The sequence below is a fragment of the Cornus florida genome, unplaced genomic scaffold (genome assembly GCF_030987335.1).
Source record: "Cornus florida cultivar Cherokee Brave unplaced genomic scaffold, ASM3098733v1 CherokeeBrave_3.0.0_Hap2_Chr02, whole genome shotgun sequence".
NCBI lineage: Eukaryota > Viridiplantae > Streptophyta > Magnoliopsida > Cornales > Cornaceae > Cornus > Cornus florida.
The window spans coordinates 65,940,409-65,951,586 of record NW_026775572.1 but is presented as its reverse complement, the minus strand read 5'-3'; positions in this window follow the sequence as shown (position 1 = coordinate 65,951,586).

Below are 11,178 nucleotides of genomic sequence, written 5' to 3'. Positions count from 1 at the left end.
GATAATTGTATATCAGAAATATGATAACGTGTTTGGTATTGTCATGTGTTTTAAGGAATCCGAAAACAAAACACGTTTGGGAAGTTAGTTTTGTTATCAAAAATTCTGAATCAATAACAGAATACCTATTTGGTAAAGACTGTTTTGTTTTTGTTTTGAAAAATTATATATATGAATACAATTGTAAGTTTATATATAAATAGTCCATTTTTCTTTATGATTTGAGATAAATTGTTAAAATTTTAAAAAATAAAATAAAATAAAAATATTCTGCATTAGAGTTGGGAAAAAAAATTATGAATAAATTTACATGTAGTGGCAACCAAACTACAAATCTTAAAATTTGTAATAATGAATAAATCTGCATAAACATGATTAATGGCAACCAAATTACAAATCTAACTTTGTAATAATCTTTCAATGAGAGCAAATATTTACACTCCATTTATCTTTTTCTTTTGGTTTGCATTCCATTTAACTTTGTTTTGTTTCATATATATATATATATATATATATATATATATATATATATATATATAAGTTCATGATGAATGTGAGAGAGAGAGAGATCCTTGTAGTTGAAACTAATAATAAACAAAGCCAAAACGTTGATCTTCTTGAATATCCATACGATAAATATCCATCTGTCGTATCTGTGTATTAGTAGCACTGGCCACCTGAACATCGTCATCCACATCAGGTTCATTTTGTGAAGATTGAGGGGTTTCAGAATCAAAAATTTCATCAGATTCACCTTGAGATCTTATGAAATTATGCAATGTACAACAGGTAATGATAACAAGAACTTGAGTGTCAAAGTGATAAGGGGGCATTTGCTTCAATATAGCGAATCTCATCTTTACCAACCCAAAACATCGCTCTATGATATTCCTCAATGACGAGTGCCTAAAATTGTACACCCCTCTACCATGTGGTCCTCTAGTATGTCTACCATATTCCTGCATGTGGTAACGTTGACCCCGGTAAGGGGCCAAAACCCCGGTTGATTGGCGTACCCAGAGTCCACTAAATAAAACTTACCTGTCATGTTAAGTATTAAAATTAACGTATTTGTAATGTTAAATGCATAAATATGGAAAGATAATATTTTTACCTTCAGGTGGTGATGGAAAATTGAAATCCTCATTCTAAATGCACTCATTTAAAATCTTCAAATCATTAGCAGACCTTTCCCACCCTGCTAGAATGTATGTGAATTTCATATCAAATGAACACACAGCCATGACATTTTGGGTTGTATCACCCTTTCTACCACGAAAGGGTATTTGTTGGTCAACTGGCACTACAGCATGGATATGAGTACCATTTATGGCTCCTACACAATTCTTAAAGTATGGGTAAAACTTTGGATTGTTCTTTATCTCTTTAGGAATTTTATTCAAATTCGGGGGAACAATAATCTTAGTCCCTAACTCACAAATTAACTTTAAGACAGTATGAAAGTGATATGAAATTGTGGATGTAGAGTATTGGAATTTTTCAGCAACGACACGATTCATTTCATTGTGAGACATGGTAAGTAGGAAAATTGCAACTTGTTCTTCTACTGTTAGAAATGTTGAATTTTTCAATCCTAACAATTTCAACTCACGACACTATGCCCTAAAGGTGTTGGGGTACATCCGAAAATTTTCATAACACCTATCTTCATGTCCATTTAAGAGCTCGAATATGTAATCTTCCCCTTGTAACATGGAATCCCTACAACGTTGCTTATCAAAATGTTTATGATAGTACTCATATACGGCTGCGATCAATACAAGAATTTCCTCCTCATCATCATCATCATAAATGGTTAATATTGTCCTTATATCCATAGTTACTGTCCTATTTAAGAATAAACAGAAGCAGTTATTGTAATAAAAATTAAGCAAAATGGAAAAGACATACCAAATCATACAATTATCCAGCAATAATGTAAAAGCAATAGATATAGAACATAAATAGTTATCCAGCATTAATTTAAAAGCAGTAGATAGAGGAATTAAATACAGTCTTCCAACAATAATGTAAAAGCAGTAGATAAGAAAAATTTATTACAGTCATCCAACAGTAATGTAAAAGCAGTTATAAAACAGTCATCCAAAAGCACATAAAAGTAAGATATCGAATAAATCACACAGGCTGATTCATCACCCACCCAACCTTCCTATCATCAGGAATGCGAAAAAATATGTCCTTTCACACCTTGTCCTCACCAAACATCCTTATGATCTTAGCATAATGGGTATCATCAATCCCCACTAATGTGTTAATGATCTTAACGCACTTTATCCATTTCTTTTTCTTTTTTATTGGGAGATGTCACTTCAGGCATTTCGGTAAATCGAAATGGTTGACAACTAGAAGATGATTCTGCTATGGCTTTTGTAATTTTATCAGCTTTCGCGTTCCAAATATTAGTCAAACATTCCATCACTAAAGACATTATTTCTGAAAAAATTTCTTTCTTCTGTTTCTTAGCTATAGGTTTGGGAGTAGGACTGAGGTCAATAGGTCGTTCTACATTAGGTCGTTCTACATTAGTCTTGCCCGCATTGCCCTCAGTGTTATGAATTTTAGCTTCATGTGTTGCCACTTGAGGCATTGTTAACACTTGGGGAGATCTGGGTGGCTTTGTAGAAGGATGAACATGCTTGCCAGTAGCATGTGTATTCCCAAAAATCCTTACCATCTGCTCATAATTCTTACACCCCTGTTTTTTTTTATTTTTTTGCCATACTTGAGAACCTACACGTTATTAGCTTACAATTATTGTTCATCAAACCCTTTTAATACTAAATCACTAATTACTAACTGTATGTATGGTAAATAGACACGTATTGAAATACTAACCTTGCACAATCGAACCCATCTTTCAGCTTCCAACTCAATCATCCCAGTTTCACTGTTGTACCCTACACCAGTCTCAGATAATATTTGTTTGCAATCTTTGTACAGTGCTCTTATATTGTTGAATTTTTGTCTACATTGGTCATTCGTGTACTTCTTTCCAGTTTCCAATAACATTGCGTCCACAATATGTGTCCACCCATTTGGATTAAAAGTCGTGCCTGTACGATTTCCTTTTCGAACGTCTTCCTCTATCAAGAGCATGAATTTCTCTTAATGGACATCACACCAAACAGCGGCATCGGCCTGTTCAATAACTATAACATCCTCACCATTCTCACCATCAAGAGAATAAATGTCTCTTGATGGGTATTACTTAACATTGTCATTGTTCACGTCCATCTGATTATTATTAAGTAATTGAACAGTTTAGTACATTGAATTGTGTTTTGACTCATAATTCAACACGTCAATGATAAGTAAAGAAGGTATTGTCTATAAAACACTTCAATAAGGAGCAAAAAAGAAGAAAAAATAAAGTAAAAATGTGATAAAACCTTAAAGCTGTTTTTGTGTGTGTGTGTGAATTTGAAGAATAAATTTATTTTCCTGCAAAGTAACACACAAATACTTTGCTCCTATGAAAAAAAATAAAAATAAAAATAAAAATAAAAATTGGATCCTCATCCTTTTACTTTGAGAGAGAGATGAGATAAAACCCGTGTTTTATCAAATCTCATAGACACAACACAATTCAAATAACTTCCACAACGCATTTCTAGATTAATCAAAGTCAAATCCGAAAATTGAAATATACTAAATTGTACAAGCCTTATTTATAAGTTGACTTAATCCTTTGGAAACATCCATTTCACCTAAACTACACCAAAACTAGAGCTACTCACTCTGAGTACGATCACAACGAGGGCAGGGAAGGGAGTAATTATAGTCTTGTAAAATAGGACTCATACATTACGGGATCTGTAAAGAAGAACAGGTGCAGAAATAAGTGGCTCATTCTTATTGGTCGTTTGATTGGTTCAATATAGCCACTTATTAAGAAGGAAGGAAGATGTGCAAAAAGAAAATAGAAAGGAAATAACAAAAAAATTTTGTTGGGTAAGAATGATGCAATGAAAGAAAGGATAATAGTAATAATGTGTCATTCTTCATTCTTTATAAAAAAAATTCGGTCCAAAAATGAGCGAAAGAAGAAGGGAAAGAAAAATAAATTATTATATAATTACAATATTATATTACTATCAATTACAATATTATAGATATTACTCAACGTAATGATAAAAATAATTTAAAACTTTATCATTCATTCTCTCTTGAGAACATAATAAATTGTTAATTTATTATCTTCTTTTCTATCAAACAAAACAAAAATTAAAATAAAAAAGACCCAGTTTCTCATTCACCCCTTATTTTCACTGTTCCTTCTAACTTTTTTTCTATACTACCAAACAAAGTATCAGTATATGCAGTACATATGTGAATAAAAGTACTTCTTTGCATTTATGCAGTATATATGTAAATAAAAGTACTTCTTTGCATTTCTCTTTACATTATGAGTATCAGAATACAATTTTTAATTTTGGCTTTTTTTTTTTGGTGCACTTTTTCTGGTACAAGTGTCCAGTTCAGCTACTGCATTAAAAAAAAAAAAAAAAAGGTGTAACCACTACTACTAATTAGAAGAATATAAACACAATATGCGATTAATCGACCTAACATTTTCATATGTTGGCAAAAAACTACATATTCCATATGTTGACAAAATTTCTTAAAATTTCTGTCTTTAGACAGATTAATCGACCTAACATTTTCAGTTTTAAGTCTAAAGATTCATTAAGCTCGCCCAATTAGTCTTTAAATAAGGAGTTTAGAATCTGATGAGGATAAAAATAATAGACAACTCAAAGTCAAAATAAGATAAGGGTAAGTGATTTATCCTCCCCAAAATCTCTATGGAATTATAAAAAAAATTTGGTTACCATGTGTAACGACAGTTACCATTCCTGTAAGAAGGAAACGATATTATCTTGGATCAGGGAGAATCTCGCTTCAACAACTATTGCCATCAATGCTTCTATAAAAGAAATGATCAGTCAACCTAAAAAGGTACGCCATAAATTTTATATGTAATCCTTATCGGATATTAGATCGTCAAGTACTAACTTGACCGTCGGAGTGCACCCGGTCGGCACCACACCGGTCATCACTTCTTTTGTTTTGTAGGAATCGCCACTGGCTCTGGAGCGTGTAGATTTTCGGCATCAACAGAATCAAATTAATTCAGGATTGGTAAAGAAAAATACAGCACTCAATCACAAAATAAAGTTGAAAACAGAGTACCACTTCCTAATTATATTCAAGCCATAACAAATACGGAATACCAATAACATAATTAAAAAAAATTCCCACTTACAGAAACTGGAAATCGAGAATACATGCAAATAGTCTTAATTAGGGTTAGGGTTTCCTAGTGCCGTTACCTGCAGCTCCTTCAAAGACTGGTTGCACAAAAGCCTTGAACTACCTCGCACAACGACTGAACTGAGAAGAGTTGAAGTTGAAACCACAAAATCGCGTCAAAGATATGCGCGAAAACAGAGACAAATCAGAAAACAGACATAGATTTGAGAATCGAGAATACCAATAACATAATTAAATAAAAATCCCACATACAGAAACTCAAAATCGAGAATACATACAAATAGAGTCTTAATTTTAGGGTTAGGGTTTCCTAGTGCCGTTACCTGCAGCTCCTTCAAAGACCCGGTGTTGCACAAAAGCCTCGAACTACCTCGCACAACGACTAAACTGAGAAGGGTTGAAGTTGAAACCCCAAAATCGTGTCAAAGAGATACGCGAAAACAAAGACAAATCAGACAACAGAGAGGTACGACAGCCACTGGTTTGATGTTGGATCTACAAACTCTCGAAGATCTTTGCACAACCTTTGTATATCAAAGGTAGATAACAAATCGCCCCAAATCGCCTCTCAGACATGCGGGAGAAGAGAGAGAAACGAGAGGCACAAATGACCTAATTTGAGAAAAAGTATATTTTTATACCTCATATCATCGCTACAGTGTTTGGTATCACTTGATACCAGCGCTACAGTATTCGGCCCAATCTGATACCGCCGCTACAGTGCAAAATCAACCAATATCACCAAATTCTTGATATTGGTTTTGGCCCAAATCTGGTATTATTTTTACACTATTCAAAACCAAATCAGCCCACACCAAATGAGATATGAGCCCAAAACTGAAACCAAAACCACAAAACCAATATAGTTTTGGCCTTCCGAACAGGCCCCTTGGTTGATTTTGCACTGTAGCGGCGGTATCAGATTGGGCCGAATACTGTAGCACTGGTATCAAGTGATACCAAACACTGTAGCGGTGATATAAGGTATAAAAATAAACTTTTTCTCAAATTAGGTCATTTGTGCCTCTCATTTCTCTCTCTTCTCCCGCATATCTGAAAGGCGATTTGGGGCGATTTATTGTCTACCTTTGATATACAAAGGTTGTGCAAAGATCTTTGAGAGTTTGTAGATCCAACATCTAACCAGTGGCTATCGTAACTCTCTGTTGTTTGATTTGTCTTTGTTTTCGCGCATCTCTTTGACGCGATTTTGGGGTTTCGACTTCAACCATTCTCAGTTCAGTCGTTGTGCAAGGTAGTTCGAGGCTTTTGTGCAACACCGGGTCTTTGAAGGAGCTGCAGGTAACGGCACTAGGAAACCCTAACCCTAAAATTAAGGCTCTATTTGTATGTATTCTCGATTTCGAGTTTTTGTATGTGGGATTTTTGTTTAATTATGTTATTGGTATTCTCGATTCTCAGATCTACGTCTGTTGTCTGATTTGTCTCTGTTTTCGCGCATACCTTTGACGCGATTTTGTGGTTTCAACTTCAACCCTTCTCAGTTCAGTCGTTGTGCGAGGTAGTTCCAGGCTTTTGTGCAACCAGTCTTTGAAGGAGCTGCATGTAACGGCACTAGGAAACCCTAACCCTAATTAAGACTATTTGTATCTATTCTCGATTTCCAGTTTCTGTAAGTGGGATTTTTTTTTTAATTATGTTATTGGTATTTCGTATTTGTTATGACTTGAATATAATTAGGAAGTGGTACCTCTGTTTTCAACTTTATTTTGTGATTGAGTGCTGTATTTTTCTTTACCAATCCTGAATTAATTTGATTCTGTTGATGCCGAAAATCTACACGCTCCAGAGCCGGTGGCAATTCCTGCAAAACAAGAGAAGTGATGACCGGCGTGGTGCCGGCCGGGTGCACTCCGACGGTCAAGTTAGTACTTGACGATCTAATATCCGATAAGGATTACATATAAAATTTATGGCGTACCTTTTTAGGTTGACTGATCATTTCTTTTATAGAAGCATTGATGGTAGTAGTTGTTGAAGCAAGATTCTCCTTGATCCAAGATGATATCGTTTCCTTCTTACAAGAATGGTAACTATCGTTACACATGGTAACCAAATTTTTTAATATAATTTCATAGAGATTTTGGGGAGGATAAATCCCTTACCCTTATCTTATTTTGTCTTTGATTGTCTATTATTTTTATCCTCATCAGATTCTAAACTCCTTATTTAAATACTAATTGGGCGAACTTAATGAATCTTTAGACTTAAAACTGAAAATGTTAGGTCGATTAATTTGTCTAAAGATAGAAATTTTAAGAAAGTTTGTCAACATATGGAATATGTAGTTTTTTGCCAACATATGAAAATGTTAGGTCGATTAATCACATATTGTGTTTGTATTCTTTTAATTAGTAGTAATGGTTACACCTTTTTTTTTTTAATGCAGTAGCTGAACTGGACACTTGTACCAGAAAAAGTGCACAAAAAAAAAAAAAAAAAAAAGCCAAAATTAAAAATTGTATTCTGATACTCATAATGTAAAGAGAAATGTAAAGAAGTACTTTTATTTACATATGTACTGCATAAATGAAAAGAAGTACTTTTATTTACATATGTACTGCATATACTGATACTTTGTTTGGTAGTATAGAAAAAAAGTTAGAGGGAACAGTGAAAATAAGGGGTGAATGAGAAATTGGGTCTTTTTTTATTTATTTTTGTTTTGTTGGATAGAAAAGAAGATAATAAATTAACAATTTATTATGTTCTCAAGAGAGAATGAAGGATAAAGTTTTAAATTATTTTTATCATTACGTTGAGTAATATCTATAATATTGTAATTGATAGTAATATAATATTGTAATTATATAATAATTTATTTTTCTTTCCCTCCTTCTTCCGCTCATTTTTGGACCGAATTTTTTTTATAAAGAATGAAGAATGACACATTATTACTATTATCCTTTCTTTCATTGCATCATTCTTACCTAACAAATTTTTTTTGTTATTTCCTTTGTATTTACTTTTTGCACATTTTCCTTCCTTCTTAATAAGTGGCTATATTAAACCAATCAAACGACCAATAAGAATGAGCCACTTATTTCTGCACCTATTCTTCTTTACAGATCCCGTAATGTATGAGTCCTATTTTACAAGACTGTAATTACTCCCTTCCCTTCCCTTCCCTGCCCTCGTTGTGATGGTACTCAGAGTGAGTAGCTCTAGTTTTGGTGTAGTTTAGGTGAAATGGATGTTTCCAAAGGATTAAGTCAACTTATAAATAAGGCTTGTACAATTTAGTATACTTCAATTTTCGAATTTGACTTTGATTAATCTAGAAATACGTTGTGGACGTTATTTGAACTGTGTTGTGTCTATGAGATTTGATAAAACATGGGTTCTATCTTATCTCTCTCTCAAAGTAAAAGGATGAGGATCCAATTTTTATTTTTATTTTTTTTTCATAGGAGCAAAGTATTTGTGTGTTACTTTGTAGGAAAATAAATTTATTCTTCAGATTCATACACACACACAAAAACAGCTTTGAGGTTTTATCACATTTTTACTTCATTTTTTCTTCTTTTTTGCCCCTTATTGAAGTGTTTTATAGATAACACCTTCTTTACTTATCATTGACGTGTTGAATTATGAGTCAAAACACAATTCAATATACTAAACTGTTCAATTACTTAATAATAATCAGATGGACATGAACAATGACAATGTTGAGCAATACCCATCAAGAGACATTCATTCTCTTAATGGTGAGAATGGTGAGGATGTTGTAGTTATTGAACAGGCCGATGTCGCTGTTTTGTGTGCCCATCAAGAGAAATTCATGCTTTTGATGGAGGAAGAGATTGGAAAAGGAAATCGTACAGGCACGACTTTTAATCCAAATGGGTGGACACATATTGTGGACGTAATGTTATTGGAAACTAGAAAGAAGTACACGAAGGACCAATGTAGACAAAAATTCAATAATATAAGAGCACTGTACAAAGATTGCAAACAAATATTATCTGAGACTGGTGTAGGGTAGAACAGTGAAACTGGGATGATTGAGTTGGAAGTTGAAAGATGGGTTCGATTGTGCAAGGTTAGTATTTCAATACGTGTCTATTTACCATACATACAGTTAGTAATTAGTGATTTAGTATTAAAAGGGTTTGATGAACAATAATTGTAAGCTAATAACGTGTAGGTTCTCAAGCATGGCAAAAAAATAAAAAAAAACAGGGGTGTAAGAATTATGAGCAGATGGTAAGGATTTTTGGGAATACACATGCTACTGGCAAGCATGTTCATCCTTCTACAAAGCCACCCAGACCTCACCAAGTGCTAACAATGCCTCAAGTGGCAACATATGAAGTTGAAATTTATAACATTGAGGGCAATGCGGGCATGACTGATGTAGAACGACCTAATGTAGAAGGACCTATTGACCTCAGTCCTACTCCCAAACCTACAGCTAAGAAACAGAAGAAAAAAAACTTTTTCAGAAACAATGTCTTTAATGATAGAATGTTTGACTAATATTGGGAACGCGAAAGCTGATAAAATTGCAAAAGCCATAGCAGAATCATCTTCTAGTTGTCAACCATCTTGATTTACCAAAATGCCTGAAGTGATATCTCCCAGTAAAAAAGAAAAAGAAATGGATCCCCAGCTTGAAGAGTGCGTTAAGATCGTCAACACATTAGTGGGGATTGATGATACATATTATGCTAAGATCATAAGGATGTTTGGTGAGGACAAGGTGTGGAGGGACATATTTCTTCGCGTTCCTGATGACAGGAAGGTTGGGTGGGTGATGAATCAGCCTGTGTGATTTCTTCGGTATCTTACTTTTATATGCTTTTGGATAACTGTTTTATAACTGCTTTTACATTACTGTTGGATGACTGTAATGAAATTTTCTTATCTACTGCTTTTACATTATTGTTGGAAGACTGTATTTAATTCCTCTATCTACTGCTTTTAAATTAATGCTGGATAACTATTTATGTTCTATATCTATTACTTTTACATTATTGCTGGATAATTGTATGATTCGGTATGTCTTTTCCATTTTGCTTAATTTTTATTACAATAACTGCTTCTGTTTATTCTTAAATAGGATAGTAGCTATGGATATAAGGACAATATTAACCATTTATGATGATGATGAGGAGGAGGAAATTCTTGTATTGATCGCAGCCGTATATGAGTACTATCATAAACATTTTGATAAGCATCGTTGTAGGGATTCCATGTTACAAAGGGAAGATTACATATTCGAGCTCTTATATGGACATGAAGATAGGTGTTATGAAAATTTTCGGATGTACCCCAACACCTTTAGGGCATTGTGTCATGAGTTGAAATTGTTAGGATTGAAAGATTCAACATTTCTAACTGTAGAAGAACAAGTTGCAATTTTCCTACTTACCGTGTCTCACAATGAAATGAATCGTGTCGTTGCTGAAAGATTCCAACACTCTACATCCATAATTTCATATCACTTTCATACTGTCTTAAAGTTAATTTGTGAGTTAGGGACTAAGATTATTGTTCCCCCGGATTTGAATGAAATTCCTAAAGAGATAAAGAACAATCCAAAGTTTTACCCATACTTTAAGAATTGTGTAGAAGCTATAGATGGTACTCATATCCATGTTGTAGTGCCAGTTGACCAACAAATACCCTTTCGTGGTAGAAAGGGTGATACAACCTAAAATTTCATGGCCGTGTGTTCCTTTGATATGAAATTCACATACATTCTAGCAGGGTAGGAAGGGTCTGCCAATAATTCGAAGATTTTAAATGAGTGCATTCAGAATGAGGATTTCAATTTTCCATCACCACCCGAAGGTAAAAATATTACCTTTCCATATTTATGCATTTAACATTACAAATATGTTAATTTTAATACTTAAC